This window comes from Saccopteryx leptura, chromosome 5, assembly GCF_036850995.1.
Source record: "Saccopteryx leptura isolate mSacLep1 chromosome 5, mSacLep1_pri_phased_curated, whole genome shotgun sequence".
Taxonomy (NCBI): domain Eukaryota; kingdom Metazoa; phylum Chordata; class Mammalia; order Chiroptera; family Emballonuridae; genus Saccopteryx; species Saccopteryx leptura.
The window spans coordinates 209900201-209917205 of record NC_089507.1 but is presented as its reverse complement, the minus strand read 5'-3'; the positions used below and the strand labels follow the sequence as shown (position 1 = coordinate 209917205).

General features: G+C 50.8%; 1 protein-coding gene, 1 long non-coding RNA gene and 1 other non-coding gene across 7 annotated transcripts in view; all 3 read left to right on the top strand.

Annotated features, from left to right (window-relative positions):
* The first annotated feature begins 19 nt into the window (after positions 1-19).
* Positions 20-4361, top strand: LOC136407154 (uncharacterized). Of its 2 annotated transcripts, none has more exons than XR_010751779.1 (7): positions 20-594; positions 699-1072; positions 1572-1758; positions 1903-2145; positions 2275-2426; positions 3594-3886; positions 3973-4361. It is a non-coding gene; the product is annotated as an uncharacterized lncRNA (long non-coding RNA). The 2 variants fall into 2 exon arrangements; XR_010751780.1 differs by having other exon boundaries at positions 23-594; positions 699-838.
* Positions 2584-2717, top strand: LOC136407336 (small nucleolar RNA SNORA71). Its single transcript, XR_010751881.1, has one exon. It is a non-coding gene; the product is annotated as a small nucleolar RNA SNORA71 (small nucleolar RNA).
* A 4985-nt stretch (positions 4362-9346) lies between the features above and the next one.
* The window catches only part of RALGAPB (Ral GTPase activating protein non-catalytic subunit beta), a 71037-nt gene continuing 63378 nt past the window's right edge, over positions 9347-17005 (top strand). For 2 of the 4 annotated variants that reach the window (XM_066387831.1, XM_066387828.1), the window contains exon 1: positions 9347-9626. The gene's annotated coding sequence lies outside the window, so the exon portion shown is untranslated. Of the gene's footprint in view, positions 9627-9809; positions 10280-17005 lie in introns of those variants that run through there. The other 2 variants (XM_066387830.1, XM_066387829.1) reach the window with 2 other exon arrangements.

Here is a 17005-nt window from a genome sequence, read left to right as displayed (position 1 = left end):
AGGCCGCAGTCCGCGCCCGGCTGCATTTCCGCCGGCGCAGAGCGGGCGGGGAGGTATGACCGTTATCCCGTGTCGCCGCGGGAGCTGTCCAGGGCGGTCCTGCTTCTCCTCGCGCCGCCCCTCTGCTCCGCCGCCGCGGTCCTGGCGCCCGGGTGCGTCACTGCCGGGCCGCGCTGCACCGGGATCCCCGGCGGCCTCCACGGCCGGGGCTGCACCCACCTGCCGCCGACAGGAGGACACACTGGGGCCCCGAGGATGGCGGGGCGCCGGCCGGAGGTCAGCCCCGAGCTCGGGCCCGGCCGCCGGTTCCGTGGCCGCTCTCTCCGCCGGGTGTGGACCTCTCGGCGTTCGTGTCTTCGCGAAAGGGGCTTCGGGTCAGCCGCTCCATCGGCCGACGCGGCTTCGGAGCGAGCCCGGGCCGGCGTCCGTCCCCAGAGCCCCCCGATTTTCACTGCCCCCCACCTCCTCCGACTCCCGGCATTGAATCCCCCCAAACCCCTCGTCGGTTGTCTACATAAAATGTCCTTATGACCGTGAACTCAGTTTCCTTCGATAACCTTTAAAGGAAAGTTGCAGTCTCCAGTTTACACACAGGTTGGCTTAGCTTTAAAATCAAGGACGCTCGTAGGGCCCGGGTCTGGGTTCCTGTCCCCCTGCTCTGCACTAAAGCCCTTCCCCGTGCCTTTTTCCCTGCCCAGGCTTTGCGACTCTGTGGCCCGTGGAGACAGATGTCAACTCTCCCTTGGACATCCCTTTGGGGCTCTGCACCAGCCAGCGCCCCTCCTCTCCTGCAGGACCCTTGTGACACTGCCTGATGTGCGCCAGCTGTGTCCAGACGGTGAGGCTGTCCCCACGCTGACTGCTGCTGTCCCTGAGCACCTTGACTCCGGGATTGTTGCCTTCCTGTCTTACCTTAGAGGGGGTGGTCCTGGCGTTCAGGGGGCCTCTGAGAACAGCCTTGCAAAGCTTTTGTGCAGAACACGGCCTGATGTTTAGATAAGGCTGGGTTTGGGGTGCAGAAAGGCCCGAGTTCAGATGCTGACGCAGCCTCTTTTGAGCGGTGTAACCTTGGGTAAGTTTCTTTATTCTCCTGTTTTTATTTCTTTCAGGTAAGAGCTGGGGATGGGGAGACTCAGAGGCCTTGTCTCTCTTTTACTTTGTTTTTGAACCCACTTATGCCTAGCACCTAGTAGGTACTCAGTGCATACTTGTGGGGTGAATTGAGGCATGCATATATTTCTTTTTCTTTTTTTTTCTTTTAATCCAAAAGTTGGTCTTCCTGTGGACTCTTTTGGGAAGGCAAATGTAGTCCTTACAGGAAGGGTGAAGTAGGGTTTCATGGACTTACTTCTCACCAAAGACTTTCATCCAGAAAGCCATTTCTGCCAACTTTCTCTCCCCTGTCCAGACCCTTAGTCATGTAGGGCTCCTGGCATGATGTAGTCTGGGAACTGGCTTGATAGGAGATGAGGGCCCTAATCATATTCTGTGGAAATTGTTGGTTTTCTTGTCTTTTTGCTTCTCTCTGCTCTGATCTTGAGTCTAGTATCTTGAGTCTTGTCTCTCCTTAGCTTCAGGGGCCTGGCAGCTGTGGAACAAATGCCCATTAGGAATGAAGAGAAGGGGAGACGCATCCTTGTAGGGTGACATGGCTCCCGTGTGGAAGATCAAGGAAAGACTGCTTGTGAGCCAGCCAGCTGGGGGAAGGCGAGGCCGCCTCCTGTGTGTTCCCTCCTTCTGGAAGTGTTATTCCCATTGGTCAGTAGGCCCTGGGCATGAGGTGGAGCCCAGCCCACCGAGGGAGGGTTTTCCTCATGCCTGTGGTTGGGGCGGCGGGAACCAGAGCGGTAATGAAATTGGACAGGGCTGATACAGATAGAAACCCGACCTCGCCTTTCACAGGCAACCTGAGGCGCTCCTGTCCTGTCGCCCTCCCCGTCCTGGCCCAGCTGTGCCTGTCGGGTGCCGTACACTCCCGGACCTGCTCCAGATTCCACATCCCGTTCGAGAGCCAACTTCCGGAACCTCCTCCCTTACATCAGTTTGCACAGAAGATGACTTGAAAAGCCCTCTCTGCCACATCGGTCGTCCCAGGTGGCATTGTAAACGTCCCTCCAGTTCCTGAGAAGACAGTGTTCCTTGGGGGTTAGTCACGACAGCCCGTATTTGCGAAGCTGCTGGGCGCTGGGCCAGTTGCTCTGCCAGTGCTTACCGGGACCTGTCATGATCAGGTGACATCTAGGTTGCACATCCAGGGCTTCTCGTTTATTGCAGAGGCGGCAGCTGGACGCAGAGGGGCCCGGGAGAGGCGTCTCCAGGACGCGGCTGGAGCGCGGCGCACAAGGTGCCGGAGCTCTCGGGCTGGCGTGCCACACGGGGCGTGCAGGGGCGCGGTGTCGTCCGGGAAGTAGATGGAGGAGAGACAGGTGACTTTTCCCTGGCCCCCGTTTTACCCGCTCTGGGACCGTTGAGAGTGCACCTGGTTTCCCTTTATGTGCTTGGCTGGCTCATTTTCTGGGACTCGACTTATCCCACAGGGGACTGGCACCTGCCTCTCTTCCTGGATCTCTCTGCCCTGCGTCCACCTGCATTCCAAAGTGATCTCGGGCTGTCCGTGCCCTGGTCTTTCGCAATGCAGGGAGATGAATCGTTGAAAGCAGTTTCCCGTGTTTGGAGGGTCCACACCTGTCCCTCTCAAATGCTGACGCTTTCACACACCCCTGCTTCTGCAGCCGGCGCTCTCTGCCCTCGGGCATCGGGGGCAGCGGCTCGAGAGTCCGCAGCAGGGGACTTTCCGCTCAGCCTTTCTCAGCTTGGCCTCTGATGTCAGAGCCAGGCCATGTCTGTATCAAGGTTTCGACACTTTAAGAGGGTCAGGAGCGAGGATGAATTATGCATAATGAATAAGTCCATTAGTAACTGTCATCCAGTTTTCAAAGGGAGACCGTTTTGGGGAGCTGGTGGAGCTGAGCAGTCCTTTGAACCAGGAGGGTGCGACGGGCAGTAGGAGGGTATGCGATGAGAGGGGCAGCACACAGGGACAGTTTTGAGTCTGGGGTGAGCATCAGCCCCTGGGGAGACAGGTGCAGGGACGGCCACTGGGGAGGGGGCGTTCACTCCCAACAGCGTGCGATTGGGCCTCAGTGGGAGACAGCTCTGAGAACAAGCTCTCGGCTGTCTCTCCGCCATTTACTACAGCTGATCTGTTGTGCTGCAAATGCCTGGTGTTTTTTGTTTGTTTGTTTGTTTGTTTGTTTTTATTTTTCCGAAGCTGGAAACGAGGAGGCAGTCAGACAGACTCCCGCATGCGCCCGACCGGGATCCACCCGGCATGCCCACCAGGGGGCGATGTTCTGCCCCATCTGGGGTGTCGCTCTGTTGCATCCAGAGCCACTCTAGCGCGGGGGGGGGGGGGGGGGGGGGGGGGGGGGGGGGAGGAGACAGAGAGGAAGGAGAGGGGGAGGGGTGGAGAAGCAGATGGGCGCTTCTCCTGTGTGCCCTGGCTGGGAATCGAACCCCAGACTTCCGCACGCCAGGCCGACGCTCTACCACTGAGCCAACCGGCCAGGGCCTAATGCCTGGTGTTTTTTAAGACAGTGTTCATCTTTACTCTGGGAGCACTGAGATTCCTTCCTGAGTCCAGGTTGGCGTGGAAGAAAAGACCGGCAGCGCATTGGTGCCCTATCGGGGGCATTCTGTCTGATCTCTACTTGAAAGATGAAATAACAAATACCTGTTGTGACCTGCTCTGTGGCCTCCTCGTCACTGTAGAAGATCGGACCTGGAGAGTGTGGGAGGAAGCCCCAAGGGGTGGAGGCACCGAACCTCAAGGTGGTGACCTGGGTCACAGCTCCCCTGGAGGGACCCCCCCCCCGCCCCCCGCATGGTGAGTTCAAGCCAAGGGGCTGTGTCGGCCTGTGCCTCTGAGGTGGGAATCCCAAGTCGCTGGCCTCACTTGACGGCTTTCTTTAGGTTACGGGTGGATCGTGGACACTGGCGGAGCGGAGTGAAGAGCGGTGTCGCCACGTGACGCACCGTCAGCCCTCCATGCCGCATTACCTCAGCACGGCAGGGAAGGGCGTTTCCCTGAGTGGGCTGGACAGAGGAAGGCCCGGGGACTCTGGGGGCTCTGGGGACTCGGGGATTATGTTCAGCGTTGGAGACCTGCTGGCCCAGCGGGTCCTACAGAGCGCTGTGGACCAGGACCACTGGTTTCCTTCCTCCCGGCCAGATCACCCAGCGCCCCCTGTCCCCTCCCGACCACTCATGTGACTTTAAACCCAAGAGTTCCTGTTGAACTTTTCTGTTCTGTGCGTCATCGACCCCTCACCTACCTCAATACATCTTACAGCAGCCCTGTTGCTTTGCTATCTGTTTTTCAGTTCTTGTTTTAAATCAGTACCTCCACATGCCAGCGACACTGGGGACAGAGAAGGTGGGTCACAGGGGCGGATCTTCTAGTTCTCAGTCTTTGAGACTTTCCACTAGACACAGTCCTAAGGCTTGACGTGGGGGCTAGGAGCTGGGAGATGTAACCTGGACCAGGGAGAGGTAACCTGGACCAGGGGTTGGACAGTTCTGAGTGCTTCCGGGGGCTCAGGTCAGGAGAGAGCTGTCAGAGCTGTTGGCTGAGGGACGTCTGGGCTGGGCTCAGGAAGAGAGGGTGGGGGCGCGGTGTCTGGGCCTGGGCTCAGGAAGAGAGGGTGGGGGCGCGGTGGGCAGAGACGGCCTCGGGCTGAAGTCCTGAGGAATGCCCAGTGGCTTGAGCTCAGGGTGGAAGCGCCCCGGGTGAATTTAGGGGGGTGGTTTTGAGCGGGGGTGGGAGTGGGGTGTACGCAGAACAGCTGCCCTCGGGGAACTCTGGGGAGGTGGTCAGCAAAGGCTGGGTGCTGGGGTCGCTGTCACTACGCCACGGGTAGATTTGGTGGCTGTCATGGCAGACAGGTGCTGAGTGTACACGTGCTTCACCACCTTGTGGGGACGTGTTCCTCTGTCCTAATTTTTCGGGTACAGTCCACACAGAGGACCACACAAAGGTCATGGAGGAAAGGGAGGGGTTGATGTCTGTTCCATCCTGTGAAATTAAAATCACCTTCCCTGGGCTGAGGTGCAAACCAGGTGGTCAGGCTGGCCTGCGTGCACTCGGCACTGGTGTCCTGTCAGCGGGAGGCGTCCTTGGGGTCTGCAGGGTCTCTTCCCTCCAGCTGGGCGGAGGGCCTCGTTTCCGCCCTGCCGCTCCTCCCTACCCAGACCGTTAGCTCTGTTGCAGCTCCCCACCTACTCCAACTCCTCTCTGCATCAGTTTCACCAACTGTGGGCCGAGTCCTCTAGGGAGAAATGACCACGTTGCCCCCAACTTGGCCGAAGCTTCACTGCTGGCTGTCGCCTGTGCCTCTGTCGAGGTCTCTCTCTGGAACTGGCGGTCCCTCTCATTGCAAGCAGCCGCCGGTCGGCCTTCGGTGGCAGGGTCTGCACCCCCATTCCTGTCCCCCCCCTTTGTTCTGTTTATTCTCCCGGGGTTTTCTTGACCCCCTACCTCAGACCTGTAGCTGTCCCCTGTCCTCTGCCACCCTCGTCTCACCTGACCCTCAGCCCCAGCAAACTCGCATTCTCCAGGGAAGGCGTGGGGGGCTCTCCTCGCTGCCTGTGCTCTGCCTGCCCACCCTCACCTCACACATCATCCCCACGCCCCCTGGGCCTCGCCACCCTACTACCCCAGCTTCCTGACAAGCTCCCCACTTCCTGGCCTGTGTGCCTGGAATGCGTCCTCTGTGTCAGACGCTCTCCTGACTCAACTGTGTCACTTCCTTCAGGAAGCCTTCCCTGGCTACACCTCCACCCAGACTGGGTTCCCGGCCCCTCCTTTCATTCATACCAAGTCTCAATTAGGTACAGACACAATTCTAGGAACTGGTAAACAAGAAAGCAGAAGAGCAACTCCCTGACTACGTGGTGCTCACATTTTAGAGACAGATACATACCATACAGTACTCCAACATGTGATACGCTAGAGAAGGCTAAGGAAAAAGACAATAAAGCAGGGAAACAAGACAGGAAGTCGGGCCGGCCGGAGGAGCGGCATTATAGCTGGACAGACTAGGAAGGCCTCACCTGGGAGGTGCAATCTGAGCCACGTGAGGGACTTGCCCCCGGGCGTTCCGCCGCCTGTGCTGCTGGTGTCTCAGCCTGGACCTGGGGTGGCGGGGAGCTTTCCTTTGGGATGCCAGGCCCAGGGAACTTGAGGGGGGGGGGGTGACTTAAGAGACCCCCGAGGCCACCGTAGTGCTGTACCTGATGAACATCTGCCATGTGGTGAGGATGCAGCCCAATCAGGTCGGGATGAGTTAGACCAGGCTGTGCATGTCGTGAGGTCAGGTTCTATACCTGTCAGCTCTGCAGCCTTTTCACCCACCCTTCCCCTATCCACACAGCTCAGGGCACTGGGGAAGCCGAGCTACCCAAGGGCAGACCTACCCCGTGACCTCGTGACCTCGGTCTAGGACCAGAGCAGCGATAACCAAGCCAGGCAAGTTTTCCTCTTGGGGCATTCTGAGTATGTCAAGAGCCTGAGGAACAGGCTGCAGGAACAGACACAGAAAGAGACAGGAATTGAGTCCCTTTAGCAGCGGAGTCTTGAGGTGTAGAGAACTGAGCTCTTGTTGCAGGCGAGAGAACCATTTCTAGAACTCATAGCAGGAGGAGGATCTTCCAATTTCCAAACCACATTAGTGCTCTATTAGTCCTGGCTATGAACAGCACTCAGACTTGCCATGAGGCTTTGGGGGTGGGAGGTTCAATTTTGTTGAATTTTTATAAGCCATGGGCACATGGCCAAAACTTCGGTCTTCTGTTCCTTTGTAAGAGACTTTACATTCTCTGCTCATAACAGCCTAAGGGTGTTACTTACCAGCATAGCCACTTATACAAGCAAGGTGCTCAATCCGCCTTTAAGGATGATGAATGAAGCCAGTGGTGGCATTCATGGTGTGCACCAAGAATAGCTCACCAAGGCCTCTCTGTCCCCATGACTACAACTGCCATGTCACCAGGGTACCTAACTCCACTAGCATCGGGAAGCAGCCTAGTGAAATCATTAAGAGCCTATAGAATTCTGATGTCCCTTCACTGCTATGGGGGACATAGCACATTCTTTTGTCTCTTTGAACAGTTTCTGGCTCTGTTATTTGACCATCAGAATAGCACTTACCCCAAATAGTAAGGATTAAATAAAATGATGTGCATTAAATATGTAACACAGGACCTGCCTCATACTAAGTGTTCACTAAATGTCATCTATTTTTATTTGATGAGCATGTCTTGCTAGTTGATAGTTAAATGAAAAACGAATATAAAATGTCACGTGTGCCTGACCGAGGACCCAGGTTTGAGACCCCAAGGTCACCAGCTTGAGCGCAGGCTCATTTGGTTTGAGCAAAAGCTCACAAGCTTGGACCCAAGATCGCTGGCTCGAGCAAGGGGTTACTCGGTCTGCTGACAGCCCGCGGTCAAGGCACATATGAGAAAGCAATCAATGAACAACTAAAGTGTCGCAACGAAAAACTGATGATTGATGCTTCTCATCTCTCCGTTCCTGTCTGTCTGTCCCTGTCTATCCCTCTCTCTGACTCTCTCTGTCTCTGAAAAAAAAAAAAGTCACATGTTTTCCTCTGTATAGCATTTTATGTCTCCTCAGGCTATTGTGTTCAGTGTCCTGATGTTTATTTAGTCTTTAATTTTCCTTGAGCTGTGTGTGTATGTAAAACTTTATTATTATGTCGGTTTAAGTGAAAAAAATTTAAAAGTTGGTAAAGAAAAAGGTGCAGGAATATAACACCACCTTCAAAGCATGATTAGTTTGTATTAATATATTTCCTCTACCAACTCCTACCTACTATTAAATCTTGTCTGGGCCAGTACAGTAAGTCCTTATACCTTACATTTTATGTAAAAGCCATATTGTTAACTTAAAAGTGTTTATTGCTTATATAATTTGTTTTCATTGTTCCATTGATATATTTTTCTGTTAAAAATATTTAGGCATCTTGGGTTGGAACTGAACACATATTTTTTTTCCCATTAAAATGAATGGAAAGGTGAAGATCATAAATGTGTCCAAAATTTTCTTTTCGTTCTGGAAGGTTCTCCCTAGGGACTTCTGCCTTCATCTTATTCACCGGATTCTGTCTCATGCCACCCTTAGCTTCAAGGGAGCTTGGGAATTAATTGAGCGCTTGCTTTCTAGCCTCTGTGGTTTTGAGATAAATGCTACTGAGTGAGCTTCTTGAGATAGTTGTGACAAGGTATTTAATTGAAACATTGTTTTGAAAAGAAAAAAGACACACACAAGAAACATTGTTTTAATCCACAAAATGTTCTGGATATAGCACAGCTTCTGTCCTGGAACATTCTTACTCCTTATTCTTCAATACTGTAGCTACTTTGCCCTTGGTGAGGGTGGGGTGCAAAGTCTCGAGGAGACACTTCTCTTCTAGCCTTTTGACAGGTATACCAGTTCCCTTGTCACTCCTTCCTCTCCATCTCTTCAAACGGAAGGTAAAGAGTCAGACTCGTCTTTGCTTCCTTCTGCCTTGTTCAAACAACTGCCTTCAGTACTACACAATACCCTAGTCCCTTCTTCCCTTAATACCAAGGACAGTCTCAAGGCCATGTTCACTCTTCTATTCTTAGTCCAAACCTCCTCATTTACACTTCCAAGCACTTGAGCTGTACTTCTCTAATATCTTGTTTTCTTCGTTGAAGCTGCAGCCAAATTGTTGAAAGTGGTACTGTTTACAAAATATGTGGTGCATTAAGTGCTCAAACTGGTATCTCCTGCTATTATTATTACTATTAGTAATGTCTTGTCGCTTATATCAGACTCAGCTCCTTAATGAGAGGCTCTGAATCCGAAGTCTCTGATTGATCTGTGTAACCCACACCTGGCCTGGCATTGAGCATTACTCTTAATTTCTGCTATACCAGCGGGTAAACGGCAACCTTTCAAAGAAAGGGTACTGCAATGGGCTGTGAGAAACTTCAGAGGCTGGCTGAAGGCCAGAATCTTGCAGAGAAGACCCTAATTCCGTCCGCACCTAAAACAGGCAGTCCGAATTGATTCTGAGGGACGCAGGTGGAGCGCCGGACAGCCCGTACTGCGTTGAGGGATGTGCAGTCGTCATTTCACTCCTCCCCTCCACTTGATCCGGAAAGGGAGGAAGCAATGAACCCCGCGCGTCGATCTGGGATAGCTGCGCACGCGCAGCTTCCGGCTCCGTGTCTCGGGAAATATTTGACGCTACCGCTTCGGACTCACAGAAGCCTCTGATCAGGCGCGTCGCGCACGCGCAGTGACCCACTCGGCTCGGGGAGTTATTTGACGCCGTCGCCTCTGGCAGTCGGAAGTTGCCAGAGCAGAGCCCAGCCGGCCGGCCCGATCAGCCTTCGTCGTCCCCGGGCGCCCTCGGAGAATCGCTGACCGGTAGACGGACCGACCGCCTGAGGACAGTCCGCCGGGGTAGCGAGAACGCCGGCCCTATGGCGCAGGTGGCGTGAGGCGGAAGGCCGAGTGCGGCCGGCGGTGGCGGCGGCGCCCGCCCCAGCGATGCGGGCCCCGCCCGTCGCCTCAGGTAACCGGGAGGCCCTCCCCGTCGCTGCCGGACCCTCCTTCCTCCTGCCCTCCGGGCCGTCCCGGGACGGCCCCGCCTGTTTCTCGGTCCCGGGTGCTCCGAGGGGCCGGCCTTCGGAAGCACATCTCCGCATTCTTCTTTTTCTCGGGGACCCACGGGGTCCGGGGAAACTTGGCCGTGGAGCCGGCGGTGTCGGACGGGTTTGCTCAAACCCGGTCCAGCCCTTGGGAGCCCCCGGGGCCGGGCGATCTCCCTTCGGGACGGCCGGGGGAGGGGGCGGGTCTGCAGCGGAGCCGGGCAGCTCCGGCGAGGACTCGGGTCCGGCGGGAAGGTCGCTGGAGCTGCTCCCTCCGCGCGGGGCCGGTGCTGCCCGCCGCACAGTGACACTCGGGGGAGCACGAGCGAAGACTGAGAGTTGACAGCGAACCTTTGCTGAGCGCTTCCTCGATGCCAGGCGTGGTGCCAGGCCGTTCCGTCCCCCACGTCTGACTTCACGACCACCCTGCCCTGCGCCGTAGCGTTAGGGTCCCCATCGTACCGAGGGAGGCAGCTGGGGACCCGAGCGGCGAGGTGGCTGGACTGGCCCAAGGTCACTCAGCTGCTCGTGTGAACCTAAGCAGTCTGTGACTCCAGATTCAAGTTCTTAGAATGAGGTCAGCGTCTCTCCAACTTGGCGGCGGGTTCAGGTCACCCGGGGAAGCTTTCAGAGAGTCCTGCTGCCCCGGCAGCGCACCCAGAGCCATGACAGCAGCCTCGGGGGCGGCGGGGAAGCCAGGCGGCCGGACTGCCTGCGAGGGCGCGGTAGGGTACCGGTGTGCAGTCCAGTGTGGGGGCTGCGAGGTGGTTCTGCATCTCAAAGGGCGTTCCGGTGTTTCCGGCCTTCAGTGTGTAGGAGAATCATCTGGGAGTCTGTTTAAAATGCAGTTGCACCAGCAGAGCTCTTTTCACTAGGCCCGCTGACTCCTACTCCTTGTTTAAAGTCTGTTGGGAATGGGAAGTGACTATCTCCGTAGGATTTCGGGAGTTGCCTGGACCTTTTAAAGTGTATGCATGTCATGCAAAACTGGGTTTGCAATTTTCCTGAATATACAGCACTCAGAGGGCTAGTGTCTCCACCCTCTGGGCCCTCTTTGCATGTGCTATTCCTCTGCCTTAGCATAGCCTCCATGTTTTCTCCCCACTCCACCCAATTCACACACTTCTGCTGTGTCTCATAGACATCCACATAGCCTTTCCTTCCCAGCTCTGGCTGCAGAACCCCCAACGTCCCCATATTCAAGATGCCTCTGCCTGTGACCCCCCCCCCCCCCACCACCACCTTGGGGCTTTTCTGTCTGCCCCTTAGGATCAGCATGATGGAATTTACCAGGTTTTTTTTTTTTTTTATGTTGCGTTTCTCTCTCCTACTAAATTATGAGCCGCTCGAACCATTTGTTCTGCATTTTTGTATATTCCCTGTGCTTTGACATACAGACTCAAAAAGGTTTTACTGAATGGAATGTTTGAGTCCCTTTTTTAAAAATTTTTTTATTATTATTTTTATTTATTTATTATTTTTTTACAGAGACAGAGAGAGGGATAGACAGGGACAGACAGATAGGAACGGAGAGATGAGAAGCATCAATTATTAGTTTTTCGTTGCGCATTGCAACACCTTAATTTTTCATTGATTGCGTTCTCATACGTGCCTTGACCCGCGGAACTTCAGCGGACTGAGTAACCCCTTGCTGGAGCCAGGGACCTTGGGTCTAAGCCGGTGAGCTTTTTGCTCAAACCAGATGAGCCCGTGCTCAAGCTGGTGACCTCAGGGTCTTGAACCTGGGTCTTCCGCATCCCAGTCCGACGCTCTATCCACTGCGCCACAGCCCAGTCAGGCTGAGTCCCTTTTGTATGTAGCATAGGTTTCATGCTGCAAATAGTTTTGTTTCCATTTTTAAAAAGTTGTAATGTTTCCATTGGTTTGAGAAGGGGCAAGGCAGGGGGGAAAGCATCAACTCGTTCCACATAGTTGTTCCACATAGTTGCACATTCATTGGTTGCTTCTCCTGTGTGCCCTGACTAGGGATCGAACCCGTATGCTGCTGGGTTGGCGCTTTATCCACTGAGCCATCTGGCCAGGGTCTATTTCCAGTCTTGCAAAAAGTATATAGTTGTTAACCTATCTAGTTGTGTTCTTTTGCTTTGAAATCCTCAAGTTAGGTTCCTTAATTTACCTGAATAAACACATTGAGTTCTTACCGCTGGCAAAGCACTATGTAGGACTAACTCTATGCAGTGGACGTTGGTTGATTTTTAATATCTGACTTTATTACAGTCAGATACAATCAGTTTTGTAGTGGAAACCTTTTTATTGCCTTTAGGCCTTTGCATATGTTCCCCTCCTCATTGTCCAAAATAGTGTTTAGTTGCCATCCACTAACTGTACTATATTATTGCCTTATTGGTACTTGGTAATGGAATTGCCATTTGGAGTAGTTCATCCTATTCACCAAAAGAAGTGGTGGTACAAGAAGTACTTGATGGAGACTAAAACCTTGAAGTCAGAGGAACTGACAAATTTAGTGTATATGATATTTAGTGCATAATGCCTTAAGTGCGGTTGCCCACCATATTTATAAGTTTTAAAGGAAGGCAAGGCAATAATTCAGATTGTATTTGTTCTTGATTGATCTTAAAAAACCATGTAAGATTTATAAAAGTAAGCAAGTCTGTGTGTGAAGGTCCTTATGAAGAAGTTTTTAGACAATAAAGATATTTTTATAACAGTTAAATATGGCAAAGTATGTGACAGAATAAAAAGCACATTTCCTATAATGACATTCTTTACAGCCTAAGGATTGTCATAGATTTTCTTGGTTCAGTTCTCTGTGTTTCTCAGCTTATAGATTAAGGTTAATATAGAAGCTGATGGGACAATTCATGTTAAATTCAGATACTCAAGAAACCTGCCTTTGTTTCTCTGATCAGATATGGACAGAGTATCCAGTTCTGGCCTCAGCACATGGAAGAAACTCAATCTTAAGCCTGAGGTTTAAGTCTCTAGTTGATTTCCAGTGTAAAGGTGAAAATTCCACATGCTCAGTTAAAGACCAGAGTAATTCTGATCATGATAGCGTGAGACCTAGAATTTGAGATTCCTGTCGGTGTTAGCAGGCATGTTCCCTGGCATGTGAAGACCTTTTAGATAGAATACATGTTTTCCTTTGGTGCAAAGTGATTCAAGTTATAGAATTAAGTTACATGGAGTTTAATTCTTTTTTTTTTTTTCTTTACAGGGACAGAGAGAGAGTCAGAGAGAGGGATAGACAGGGACAGACAGACAGGAATGGAGAGAGATGAGAAGCATCCATCATCAGTTTTTCGTTGCGACACCTTAGTTGTTCATTGATTGCTTTCTCATATGTGCCTTGACCGCGGGCCTTCAGCAGACCGAGTAACCCCTTGCTTGAGCCAGCGACCTTGGGTCTAAGCTGGTGAGCATTTTTTATTTTGCTCAAGCCAGATGAGCCCGTACTCAAGCTGGCAACCTCAGGGTCTCGAACCTGGGTCCTCAGCATCCCAGTCCAATGCTCTATCCACTGCACCACCACCTGGTCAGGCTAATTCTAACTTTTTATAGGTGAAGAAAGTAGGTAACTTGCTGAAGACGGACATGGTTGGCTGCTAGCACATCTAGGACTAGAAAGCAGGCCACTTTTTTCTGGATGCACTGTGCCCTCCACACTCATTCCTTCCATGTGAGAGCATGGGTTCATGGTTATTTAGTATGTGTGTTGGGGATGGCTGAAGTATACAGAGTGGTCTGCTATGTTTGAGATACTCAATTAGATGTACAGTGGGTGCTTGGTGTGTGCCTCGTGTACTTTGCTATGTAAACTGGGACATCAAGGTAAATAAGACACAGCCACTGTTCTCAAGCAGTCTATAGTCAAGATTATATGAAAGCAAAAGTATAGTATCTGTCAGCTCTGTCAAATAGAACTTTTCATAGTGATGGAACTGTTCTATATTTGTGGTGTCCAGTATGGTAGCCACTAGCCACATGTGCACCTGAAATGTAACTAGTGTAACTAAGAAACTGAATTTCTAAAGTAATTTAAGTAGTACATGTGGATATGGCTACTGTATTGGACAGAGCAGCTCTGAGGCATAAAAGATGAGAAGTGGCCCTGGCTGGTTGGCTCAATGGTAGAACTGGCCATGGCCAGTTGGCTCAGTGTTAGAGTGTCGGCCTGGGGTATGGAAGTCTGGGGTTCGATTCCCAGTCAGTGCGCACAGGAGAAGCGACTATCCGCTTCTCCACCCCTTTGCCCCCTCTCTTCACCTCCCACAGCCATGGCTCAATGAGCACATTGCCCCCCCCCCCCCAACGCTGAAGATGGCTCAAGAACTCAGTTGCGAAGCAGTGGAACAGTGGCCCCAGATGGGCAGAACATCAGCCCTAGATGGGGATTGCCAGGTGGATCCCAGTTGGGGCACATGTAGGAGTCTGTCTCTCTACCTCCCTGCCTCTCACTTGATTTTTTTAAAAAAAGATGAGAACTGTGGTGGTGCTGTTGGGGGGAAGGCAGGTATTCATATGTGTATATATATATATATATATATATATACACACATATGTATATATATATACATATACATACATATATATATACATATACATATATATATATATTGTTGTTGTTGTTGTTAGATCAGCAAAAGCTGCCTGTTTCCACAATATGGAGGAATGTAGGTAGAACCTGTCTGTCTGTCTTGTAATTCAGCTGTTTGATAGGATCCCTAAGTTAGAATCTGGTGTATAGGTGAATACATTACGTTTTAGTCAAACTTGATTGATATTTGCCTTGTAGGGTCAGTAAGACTACAAGAAAAATATGCACTATGGTCTTTTTGCCTATTATTAGTCTTCAAGTTATATGGATGACCTTGTGTGTGTTTTGATACTCTGTAAACGAGGCATGCCTGATTATATGTACCTTATATTTGTACCTCTCAAAGTATGTTGATTTATGTTGTTTTATTTGATCCTTTTCCAAGTCACTTTAAGCTAGGTACTGCAGGTATTCTCCCTGCTTCACAGCTGAGGAAACCGTGACAAAGAAATAGTGAGTGACTTGTCCAGGGTCATAGAATAAGGCATAGAGTCAGAAAAAAAAGAGCATTGGACTTCGAGGCAAGTTTCTTATCCCAGCTTTACTGTTACTTAATGTGACCTGAGTAAGTCATAACCTTACTTTGTTTCCTCACCTGGAGGCTAGTGATATCTGTCTTAACTTTCTAGGCTTGTTATCGAAATAAAATGTAATAACATGTGAAAATTCTTTGAAAATGATCAATGATACAAAGGTACAAAGTCTCTAATATTTTTTTTGTTGTATGTCGCTGCCTTTATAACTTAGCGTGACAGCTGTAATGTTGGATGCTACTGTACTATGGTGTCATCATGGATTCCGCTTGCCTTCCTTACCGTGAGACCTCTTGAGCAGCCATTGCATCCTGTTTATATCTGCAGGACACTGGTACCTACATCCTAAGACAATGCCTGACACGTAGCAGGTGTGCAGTAAATGTTTGTTTAGTGGAATAATTCATATCTAGATTTACTTTACAAAGTTTTTTAAAAAATTGTTCTCTGTAGTTAGACTTGAAGCTCTTTGGGAATAGGGATGATATTTATTCATTACTTATTCATGATGTTATATTCCCTATGCCTGGTGTATAGAAGGCAGATAATAAATACTGGTTGAGTCAGTTGATGTAATTAGTGTCAGATTGTGGTTTTAGTATGTCTACCACTATATTGATCATTTTGCTAATTTGTCAGTTAGGCCAAACCTTCGTGTTACTCTGCGGCAATACCTATAAGCCATAAGCTGTTACCCAGCACGTAGCCGCCTGATAACACTAACCTCCAGAGAGATTACCTAGAAAAGGGGTGCATGTAGAGGTGGGAGGGAAATTAAGTGATCTGCAAGGGAACACTGTCATCTTCCCCTTCCTCTTATCAGATTTACTTCTGGAGCAGTGAAGGTAGCAACTTCCAGCTAGCAGCTCAGGTTGTTAGCTGACAGATAGCCTGTCTGGGGAGGAGACTCATAGGACCCTTAATGTAGCAGTCACAGCCCTTAGTCATTGGACTCCAGTTTTGTCTTCATATGTTCCTGCGGCGTCCAGCCCTCCCCACCCTCCATGCCCTTCCCCTCCTCAGTATATTAGTCACACTGCAGTTTGCTTTTCTACTTGGCCTTTAGCCTGTCTTGGACACTTCCATCAAATTTCTCTGCTCCCAGTTTTGTTTTTGTTTTTTTTTTTTTGTATTTTTCTGAAGCTGGAAATGGGGAGAGACAGTCAGACAGACTCCTGCATGTGCCCGACCGGGATCCACCCGGCACGCCCACCAGGGGGCGACGCTCTGCCCACCAGGGGGCGACGCTCTGCCCCTCCGGGGCGTCGCTCTGCCGCGACCAGAGCCACTCTAGCACCTGGGGCAGAGGCCAAGGAGCCATCCCCAGCGCCCGGGCCATCTTTGCTCCAATGGAGCCTTGGCTGCGGGAGGGGAAGAGAGAGACAGAGAGGAAGGAGGGGGTGGGGATGGAGAAGCAAATGGGCGCTTCTCCTATGTGCCCTGGCCGGGAATCAAACCTGGGTCCCCCGCACGCCAGGCCGACGCTCTACCGCTGAGCCAACTGGCCAGGGCCTCTCTGCTCCCAGTTTTATTAAGTTAATCACCAGTCTAGCATCAATAGTTTTTCAAAATTGGTCACTGCTTAACTTTGAAATCTTAACACTTTCTACATACAGCTTTCTTTTCTGCCACTCTGGTTTTTAGTTTTCCGTGCTGTTTTTTGCTGCTTGAAGCAGGCATCCTTCCTCTTATATATTTTTATTTTTTCTTCTACCTGTCCCTTCTTATTCTCACTCTTATCCACTCAGTTGTCTTACTTTTGTTAAAATTGTAATCTTCCTTCAGTACCCAATCCATATGCCCCAAAGAGAGTCTCCTCTGATCTTTTGTTTTCCACCTCAGCCCTTTTGTCAGTCAAGAGTAATCTTTTGTCCTCTGTATTGTCACAATGTCTCTATAGCTTTTTAAAAAAAAAAATGGTGTTTAGCACTTCAATTTTCTCATTTATAATACAGTCATTTATGTATGTATTAGCTCCTTAAACTATAAACTCATTTGAAACAGGAACCAAGTCCTCTTAACCTGTCTCCTTCCTGGTCTTAACAACTGCATTGGTTCCTGCCAGTGTCTGAGTGTTCGTATGTATAGTTAGTATGCTGATAGGCACTCATTGCTTCTTGATGTGATGCTCTGTTAATAAAAGCTAATGCATCAAATTGTACCAGTTCCACCACTCAGAATTACTTGCATT